Source organism: Triticum dicoccoides, chromosome 3A (assembly GCF_002162155.2).
Source record: "Triticum dicoccoides isolate Atlit2015 ecotype Zavitan chromosome 3A, WEW_v2.0, whole genome shotgun sequence".
Taxonomy (NCBI): Eukaryota; Viridiplantae; Streptophyta; class Magnoliopsida; order Poales; family Poaceae; genus Triticum; species Triticum dicoccoides.
The window spans coordinates 331,741,711-331,752,645 of NC_041384.1; positions in this window are offsets into that span (position 1 = coordinate 331,741,711).

The following is a 10,935-nucleotide window of genomic DNA, read 5'->3' on the forward strand; positions in this document are numbered from 1 at the left end:
GTTGCAATGGCTAACTTTTAACTAAACAAATCCCAAGGAAAAGCTACTAGATGGATCTACTTATATAGGAGCAAGGGGTGGCGACCAAGGAGGTGGGAGGACGTCCCAAGGCAGCCCAAAACTAAATCTAGGTCGTACAAGGCCAATGGGCCCAAGTGGAGGTGATGTAACACCTTTGGACTTGTAGTTTGACTCGGATTCTGCTGCAGCATCAGATTGTTTCGTCCACAACTCAACGCTCCGGACGAATTTGAAGGTGATTCCAATTGGGTTGGAAAGTGCACGAAATCTAGTTTCCAACAAAAAAAGAATCACCCAATTCGGAGTCCGTATGAAAAACTTGTGTGCGTTTTGAGTCAGGTATGTTTGTGCAGTCCGAATCTGAATCCAGAACGTGAGGGACTTGGACTCTATCTTCTCTTGGGCCAAAAGTGACGTGAGAGAACTTTTTGGACAGCAAATAAACATCTCTTTCTTCCTTATCTTCATATGTGGATTGTACAAATGTCCCATACACCTGCAATTAGACAAAACACAAAAGTGTGTGAAGTATTTTTGTTCTGGATAACATAAATAGATTATTGAATAGTTTGCACTAGAAATCACCTGACAAATATGCATATATGCAATATTTTTGGTCATATCCAAGGTAGTCATGTCCTCATCATCCTCCCCTTCTTGAAAATAAAGCCGTCCTCGGCGTTGCTTAATCTGAAATGTGGCTAACAAAAGAGACAAGGTGTACATGTTGTATATGTATATGTCATCCATTTTTACTTCCCTTGATTTTTGCATATATGACACATGAATAGATGAGTAACTTGCATAGTTCATAAAATCTAAAGCCAGAAAATTAGCACAAGAAGTAGAAGGCATGAAAATATTGCAACTCAGTTTGTACATATAAGTGAAGCTCTTATTCATTTCAAAAGATTGACAATGTTCATCATTAAACCATCCCAACATTGGTGAATAAACCTTACTTGCATCAAATTTACATGCTACAACATGCTTAAATAAGCAAACATGCAATAAGTCATTCAACACAGAATCATCACCAAGATTAGAGGTCATATCAAAATGATTAAACATTGGTTCTTTTGCATCAATAGTTAATTCAATGGGTGCACTCAAAATTGTTGGTATTTCAGTTGTTTGATCACATGGCAAAGTCAAATTATCAACGTAGTCCTCTAAAATAGGTGGTGTGATCAAAGTAGTGGGTAGCTCATCAGATGGTGCATTCAAATTGACAAGGCATTCATCATTCTCATGTAGAGATGAAAGCTCAGTACCTTTGTCATTACCTCTTATGATCAACTCAGATGATGTAGCCACTCTCGGGGGCGATGTGTCACATGGTGGAGGTGATGTAGTCCTGACAACAACGGATGTGGTTGTCATAGTATGCCTAGTAGTTGAAGGAACAATCATATCAACTCTTGGAATGTGCACCGTGCGCTTGTTCTCCTCGTGGCCAACACGTCGTTTTATTTCCTGTTCAGCTTTGCAAGCAAGATGAAACAAATGGTCCATAGGATAACACTCTTCATGAATTAGTATCTCTTGAGTATCACGGTTTAATCCTCCCCAAAATCTATCCATAAAATCATCTTCACTTTCTTCTAAAGATGAATGCAACAAGGTAGTTTGTAAATCATCATAATATTTTGTTACAGTTTCACTACCTTGTTTTAAGTGTTGCAACTTCTTAATCATGTCACGAGTATAATAAGCAGGGACGAAAGTATGTCGCATGGCAAGTTTCAAATCATCCCAAGTAGTAGGTATATAATCAGGGTGTAACCGACAATATTCACTCCACCAAACCAAAGCATAACCAGTGAAAGAACCAACCGCAACCTTAACCTTTTTATGTTCATCGAAATTATGGGAAGCAAATATATTTTTTATGTCGAACTCCCATTCAATATATAAAGCAGGTTTAAAACGGCCATTAAATGGTGGTATAGATACATTAACCTGATCATGTGCATTTGGATGTTTGTGCACCTCTCGTGACGGTTGTGGTATTTGCAAAGGTGGTGGCACGTCTCCCGCGATCGACAAAGCCCATGAATTGACTCTGGATCCTGTCATGATTAGTAGAACAAGAAACAAAACCCAAAAATAATGTTCCTATAACTACTAGGATGTGGTGGTAAAACGCTCACAGTAAAGCAAATATCAATGTCTTACAAGTTCTTACCATGCAACAGGCGGTGATCGGCAACCAGCGGTGTCAAGTAACTCCGAATATTGAGTAAAGCGATAGCCAGGGGAGTGTACGTATACACGGTGTAGAAATATGTGGAGCTGGGTTGGCTATATATGGTAGCAAAAGATTAGCAATAATCAATTCAAAGATGCAATGTTGAATAAACGCTCAACGACGGTACTGTGCTGGTCCTAGGCTAGACCGGACTAGAGACGCGAGCCTAGAACACTAATGAGGTCACGGCGTAGCACAACTAGCATCAATGAAGGATACTAAGTAGCTCTTGACAGCAAGATATAAGTGAAGATCACAACAACAGTGAAGATAATGATGAAAAACAACTGCCAAGCAGGATATACAACAACTCTCTCTCCAACTTTCCTCTTGAAAAGTTTGAGACAATTTTCTGATAAATTCTTTCAAAGAATGCTACTAACTCAAGCTTTCCAATGCAAAAAGAATCACTCAATTCCGAGTTGATATGAGGAGTCAAAGAATTCTAAAACTGGCCTGAAAAATTGGAACAAGTTGTGTTCACGAATTTCGGAGGGCAAAAAGACCTATTTAGAAGCTGATTTTGAGGTGTCAAATATTGAACTTGCTTCTGCAACTATTTAGATGCGGCTCGTCGCTATCTTCAATTTGAGTACTCATGGAGCCAAAACTGACTTCCTATGAGGAAGATACACCTGTTTTACTGAACAGTGCGCAAAACAGATTCCAATCCGAATTCAGGTACGAGATTGATTCTAGATAGATCCAATTTTTTTTTCTTCTCTCTTTTTTTTCTCACGCCTTTTTTTTTCTTTTTCTTCTCCCTCTTTTTCTTTTTTTTTCTTTCCTTTTTTCTCTCTTTTTTTTTCTTTATATTCTTTTTCTCCCTCTTTCCAAGACAAACTAGATAAGATGCAGATTCGATCAGGCGAAGATGTGAGTGACCTCCACTATGATTATGACAATGAACAGTGTGTAGCACGTGGTGGAAATTAATAGATGGGATGGTGGACGGCGGAAGGGATAATGATGCAGCGGCGGCGTGACTAATGTGAACAGAACTCGAAACTCTAAAGGATTTAGACACTAAGACCAGCAACTGACACGACGATGCAACCGATAATTCAACTATGCAAGCAATGAATAGAAAATTGCAAAGGTTCAGACTGGCTTGGATAAAGGATGAACAGATCTAACTTTTTTTGTGGCTTTTTCTTGGACAATAGGTAAGAAAATAAATCTAATCTAAGAAAAACTGGAAATTCTCACCGAGCAACCTGAAAACTGATACCACTTGATAGAGGCGAGGGCCCCGATCTTTCGATGAGATGATAACTATCAATTTGGTGGAGACGACTTTGACGATCCGACTACAAACGTGCACGACGTTGCGCCTTAGCAACCGCTAAACCAATCTCCTGAGGTTACTGACGATGCCGGAAGCACGGTCAGCCTGACCACGAAGGTCTATTCCTGCAAGCAATCGAAGAACAAGCAAGAATATGATAAAGCAATCTGAATATTGCAAATATATATGAGGTATTGATAATGGTGGGGATCCGGAAGCGGTCTTGGTCTGGTCGTTGGACACAAACGAAGTACACGAAGTTGCAATGGCTAACTTTTAACTAAACAAATCCCAAGGAAAAGCTACTAGATGGATCTACTTATATAGGAGCAAGGGGTGGCGGCCAAGGAGGTGGGAGGACGTCCCAAGGCAGCCTAAAACTAAATCTAGGTCGTACAAGGCCAATGGGCCCAAGTGGAGGTGATGTAACACCTTTGGACTTATAGTTTGACTCGGATTCTGCTGCAGCATCAGATTGTTTCGTCCACAACTCAACGCTCCGGACGAATTTGAAGGTGATTCCAATTGGGTTGGAAAGTGCACGAAATCTAGTTTCCAACAAAAAAAGAATCACCCAATTCGGAGTCCGTATGAAAAACTTGTGTGCGTTTTGAGTCAGGTGTGTCTGTGCAGTCCGAATCTGAATCCAGAACGTGAGAGACTTGGACTCTATCTTCTCTTGGGCCAAAAGTGACGTGAGAGAACTTTTTGGACAGCAAATAAACATCTCTTTCTTCCTTATCTTCATATGTGGATTGTACAAATATCCCATACACCTGCAATTAGACAAAACACAAAAGTGTGTGAAGTATTTTTGTTCTGGATAACATAAATAGATTATTGAATAGTTTGCACTAGAAATCACCTGACAAATATGCATATATGCAATATTTTTGCTCTGATACCACTTGATAGAGGCGAGGGTCCCGATCTTTCGATGAGATGATAACTATCGATTTGGTGGAGACGACTTTGACGATCCGACTACAAACGTGAACGACGTTGCGCCTTAGCAATCACTAAACCAATCTCCTGAGGTTACTGACGATGCTGGAAGCACGGTCAGCCTGACCACGAAGGTCTATTCCTGCAAGCAATCGAAGAACGAGCAAGAATATGATAAAGCAATCTGAATATTGCAAATATATATGAAGTATTGATAATGGTGGGGATCCGGAAGCGGTCTTGGTCTGGTCGTTGGACACAAACGAAGTACACGAAGTTGCAATGGCTAACTTTTAACTAAACAAAATCCCCAGGAAAAGCTACTAGATGGATCTACTTATATAGGAGCAAGGGGTGGCGGCCAAGGAGGTGGGAGGACGTCCCAAGGCAGCCTAAAACTAAATCTAGGTCGTACAAGGCCAATGGGCCCAAGTGGAGGTGATGTAACACCTTTGGACTTGTAGTTTGACTCGGATTCTGCTGCAGCATCAGATTGTTTCGTCCACAACTCAACGCTCCGGACGAATTTGAAGGTGATTCCAATTGGGTTGGAAAGTGCACGAAATCTAGTTTCCAACAAAAAAAGAATCACCCAATTCGGAGTCCGTATGAAAAACTTGTGTGCGTTTTGAGTCAGGTATGTTTGTGCAGTCCGAATCTGAATCCAGAACGTGAGGGACTTGGACTCTATCTTCTCTTGGGCCAAAAGTGACGTGAGAGAACTTTGTGGACAGCAAATAAACATCTCTTTCTTCCTTATCTTCATATGTGGATTGTACAAATGTCCCATACACCTGCAATTAGACAAAACACAAAAGTGTGTGAAGTATTTTTGTTCTGGATAACATAAATAGATTATTGAATAGTTTGCACTAGAAATCACCTGACAAATATGCATATATGCAATATTTTTGGTCATATCCAAGGTAGTCATGTCCTCATCAACAAGGGCTTCATTTACGCTGTCAACTCCTTCTATGGCTGGACGTATTGCTAGCCTACTCCAGTCATCGCTATAAACGGCTGTTACAGCAGTATGTTACTTTCCTATGATATCATGATGCCTTGCTTATATTACTGTCAACATTTGCTGAAAAATTATTCATGCTCATAACATGATGTTCTTAAGATTGACTAAACCAAGAACCCTTTTTTATTTGACTCCAACTTGATATGATGTTGTAGGCCGCCTGGTGTCCCTACCCTTCCTAATCCCAGAACCTTTCAAAGAAAAGCGGCATGGCAGTTGCAGGTGGTTCCTGGCTCGATCAGACGACGACGAAAGATTGATGATCGTTCGCACGTACCGGACGTGTTGTTTCGCGGAATACAATCACAGTCACTGCAAGGTCTTTGAGCAGGATCCCAGCTTCTCTGGGCCTTCAGGAATTTTTGACTGGAGGCTGCTAAGTAGCCTTGGTAGACGCTCTCTGTTTGTCGGACTGAATTATCCGATTAACCAGGAGATAACCGACGACAAGGATCATGATGGCAGCATGCTTTCGTTCATCAGGCAAAACTGTGTGTACACAGCATACCATGCGTCTCTGCATGCACCATACCCTGATATGCGCTGCCACGCTCTGCAGCCCAAAGTAGGAGAGAGGGTCGCAAGTATCAGACTTCGACCTCCTGGCTGGAGTTTCCCCCATCAGGCACCCATCTGGTTCAAGCCGCCAGCCAATTTCCACAGCTTAATAAATAGTAACGTCTAACTGAGCCTGTTAGTTAGATGCGTACACTTGGTGTAGTAGGATCTTTATTTAGTTTGATGCATACACTTTTTCTTTTTTGGTAGCCCTTTTGTAATGATGGCTGATGTTTGGTTTGGAAGAGAGAGCTGCGTCTTCACTCTTCTGGCTTGCTTACTGCTTCTGTTGCACCCCCAGCCCTGGTTGCTGCTGCTGTTTTCAATGTACAATCAGTAGTATATTTCGTCTGTTGGTTGAATAAATGTGTTGTTAGAACGACAAACACAATGTTTTGGAAGTCGTTGCACGGTTTGATCCTTTAGTGCCCCGTACCGTACGTAGCGCATACTATTTATCGTACGGAACACATTTTTTTTGAAACTCGGAACACATTTTCCACTTGTTGATAACATGCAGCCCACTGATGAAGGCCCAATAGAGAAGCCCATAATTAACTGGAAGGGAGGCTCTCACATGAATCTGGCCCAGGTACATGCTCATGGTCCCCTAAACATAAATAAGTAAATAAATAAATAAATAAAGCTAAATGCTCATGCACCAGTTCTTTGGGAAAATAGGTAGCCCAATATTTCTTTTTGTAGAATACCCAAGCTAGTCCTATTTGTTTTCATCGAATTACCGGGCTGCAAATCTTTCATGACGAGGAGGGATGCATTCCAACCTGGCTTAAGAGTATGGTCAATGTCTGTTAAAAGTAATATCAAAAGGGGTTGAAAATTCCAAAAAAATTATAGCAAATGGGATATAAGTTTCTTTTTTTGTTTTTGTTCTTCACTGATATCTTATACGTATTTCATTGGATTTAACATGACATAGTACTAATTTATTTTTAAATTTGTTTTAGTATGGCTATTAATTTTTGGATTAAGAATATTTCGTTCCCCAGCAAAAATTTGCGAATTTTCAAAATTTCCCACATATTTAGTTAATTTTTTGACCCTGGTACTGACCAGAAAATGGCCAGCAATTCTAAAAATGGAAAACGGGTTGCAATAAATTCCATACAAATTAGAAAATGAGTAAAAATTATAAAAATAATAGCAAATGGGCTGTACACGCCACAGATTTCGAGGCTGACTTGTTTACGCAAGGCTTTGTTAGTGAACACACGATTCTAGCAGCAATTAGTGTTGGATGTCCATCCAACGGCCAACGTGCTTTTTCATTCTCTGATCTTCTTGCTCCAGCCGCCTAAACTAGCGCCGGCGGGACTGCCTGCTCCCTCCTCTTGTGGCCCGCTATGATGCCGCGCAGGCTTCCCTGGCCCACCCTACTCCTTCGGCTGGCCTAGCCGCACGCAATCAACTGCCTCCTTATTACGCGAAAAAAATGATTCCTCCCACTGACATCTGGGGCGCACCGGTTGGGAGGCTGACCTGTGGGCCTACTAAGTTGACGCGTACGCAGGGCTTGTCAACTTAGTCAACAAACAATTCTAGCAGCAGTAACCGTTGGATTTGAATCGAATGATCCTGCTGCTTCTTCAATCGCTGCTCTTCTTACACCAGCCGCCCAAACCAGCGCCGGGGATACCGCCTGCTCCTGCCTCCAGTGGTCGGCTGTGCTGCCGATGAGGCCTCATCGCCCCCTACTACTCCCACCGCTAGCCAGGCCCTGCGGCGACGACAGCCTCACACCGCAGCCAAACCAGTGAACCCTCGTACTCCTCTCCGCGTGGGCATCCACTGCCGCGTCTTCCCCGGCTCTGCGTCGTCCCCTTCCTAGGCCTCGCCGTCGTCCATCGCCTTGGTGCTCTCGGCGTGGCATGGTCAACGTGGTCAACGACATTCCATCGGAAGAGTACTGTACGTGGAGAGGCTGACAGCTGGGTCCACGGCCACAGCCCAGTTTTTTTGTGATTTGCCAAGTAAGTCGCTTTGTCAGGCTGCAAATCTTTCAAGACGAGAGAGCTTTCATTCGGCTGGCCGAGAAAATGGCCCACCAGTAATGAGAAATGGGTTGTACATTTTTAAAACACATCAAACCGGCAATTAGTTTCAAATATCTTTTCTTCATTTCGAGATTTGAAATTACATTAATTTTTATGCGTGGAGAATTTGTTGGATTTTATATTGATATACATTTATTTTTAAAATGAGTTTGAATGTGAGTCGAAATTTCAGGATTAAAAACAGTTCGGACGACACAGAAATATGCAAAATTTCGTATAATTTTTTAACCGTGGCCACAATATGGGCTGTAATGCTAACAAAAAGAATATGGGCTCCAAAAAACATTAATAATTAGCAAATGGGCTGTAAATTATTAGAAATAATGGCAGATGGGTTGTATGCTGTTTTCCACAGATTTGAGGTTTTCCTAAAAAAAAGGTTGACGCACAAGCAGTGACTGTTGGGTGGCCATCCAACGGCTGTCGTGCTTCTTCAATCTCTGCTCTTCCCGCTCCAGCCGCTCAAACAGGCGCCGGCGGGACTGCCTGCTCCCTCCTCCCCGCGGTCGGCTCTGCTGCCGCGCAGGCCTCACCGTACTCCCATCGCTGGCCTAGCCATCCCTCTACTCACTCACACCTGCTGTTATTCTCCGGCGACGGCAGACGAACCAGTAAACCCTCGTACAGTCGTACTCGCCTCCGCGTGAGAAACAACTGTCGAGTCTTCCCTGCCTCCGTGTCATTCCCTTCCTAGGCCTCTCCGTCGTCCATCGCCCTGGTGCTCTCGGGGCGGCCTGGTCAACGTGGTCAATGACCGACATGCATCTGAAGTGGACTGTACGTGGAGAGGCCGACAACTGGGTCCACGGCCGCACGCAAGGAAATGCCTCCTTATTACGCGCAAAATAATGATTCCTCCACCTGACATCAGGGACCCACCGAAAGGGCCTCTGTATTTCGCGGAAAAAACGTTACCGCTGCTGACAGCTCGGACCCACCAGCTATATCTTCGCACGCAAGGAAGTGCCTCCTTATTACGCTCAAAAAATGAATACCCCCTGCTAGCTAGGACCCAGCTTGGTAGGAGGCTCACTTGTCGGCCTACTAAGTTGACGGGGACGGAGGGCTTTGTCAACTTAGTCAATATGCAAGATACTAGCTCCAATGACCGTAGGATGTCCATCCAACGGCCGTAGTGCTTCTTTAACCTCTGGTCTTCTTGCTCCAGAGCCCAAATCAACGCCAGTCGTGCCTCGTGCTCCTGCCTCCCGTGGCCGGCTGCGATGCGGCGGAGGCCTCACCGTGCCCTACTACTCCCACCGCTGGCCAGGCCATCCCTCTACTCACCCACACCCCCTGTTATTCTGCGGTGATGGCAGCCTCACACCGCAGCGAACCAGCGAACCCTCGTACTCCTCTACGCGTGGGCATCCACTGCCGCGTCTTCCCCGGCTCTGCGTCGTCCCCTTCCTAGGCCTCGCCGTCGTCCACCGCCCTGGTGCTCTCGGCGCGGCGTGGTCAACGTGGTCAAGGAACGGCTTCCATCGGACGTGGACTGTACATGGAGAGGCTGACAGCTGGGTCCACGGCCGCAGCAAGGAAGTGCCTCCTTATTACGTGCAAAATAATTATTCCTCCACCTGACAGCAGGACCCACCGGTTGGGCCACCGTATTTCGCCCCCTGACTGCTGGGACCCACCAGCTACATCTTCGCACGCAAGGAAGTGCGTCCGGGCAAAAAAACGATTCGCCCCCTGACTGCTGGGACCGACCAGCTACATCTTCGCAGGCAAGGAAGTGCCTGACAGTCAGGACCCACCTGGTTGAAGCGTACGTAGCGTTGTCATTCTGGTCGCGAACGTGTACGTACATACTGGTCGATGTAGAGGAGCGCACGTGTCGTAGTAGAGGCGTGCACATGTCGTAGTAGAGGCACGCATGTAGCATTTACACGTACGTACAGCGGCCAGGGTGCAAGAAATAAAATACGGCCACGTATGTGTACATACGGGCGGGGTCTCGAACGCCTACTCGCGCATACGTATGGCCAGGGCTCGTGTATATGGCTGGGTCGGAACGTAGAAACAGCGTCCTCGTCGTGTTCATGGGGAGGCAACGGAATGCTTCATGTTCATGGGGAGGCAACGGAATGCATCATGTTCATCGGGAGGCTTGGACGGAACAGGCGATGGAAACGAGGCCTGGCGTACCGCAGAACAGAGTAAACGGCCTTGTGTTCGACCGGCCACGTTCGAAACGGGATCCTGTTCATCGGGAGGGGTCTGGCGTACCGCAAAATGGAGGAAACGGACCTTCTACGGTCGAAACGGGGGTCCTGTTGATCGGGAGGGGTGTGGCGTACTGCAAAACGGAGGAAACGGACTTGTGTTGGAGCGCTACGGTCGAAACGGGGGTCATGTTCATCGGGAGGGGTGTGGCGTACCGTAAAACAGGACTCCACAGGATACTGTTCATCTCCACCGTCGACCCCCTCCAACCTCCACGAGCTACTGTTCATCCACCGTCGACCTCCTCCAGCCTCCACCTGCGATTGTTCATCCACGGGCTCCTGTTCATCCAGCCTCCACCGCGCGCTACTCCACCGGCTACTGTTCAACTAGCCCTCACCACAGGCTCCTGTTCAACCACCCCTCCACGGGCTACTGTTCATCCTGCCCTCAACCGTCTACTGTTCATCCTGTCCTCCACGGGGTGGTCCTGTTCATCCAGTCCTCCACGGGGTCCTATTCATCCAGCCCCAACCGGCTCGGTCGATCGGGGTCCTGCTCATCCAGAGGCAACACCACGGGGTCCTGTTCATCCACC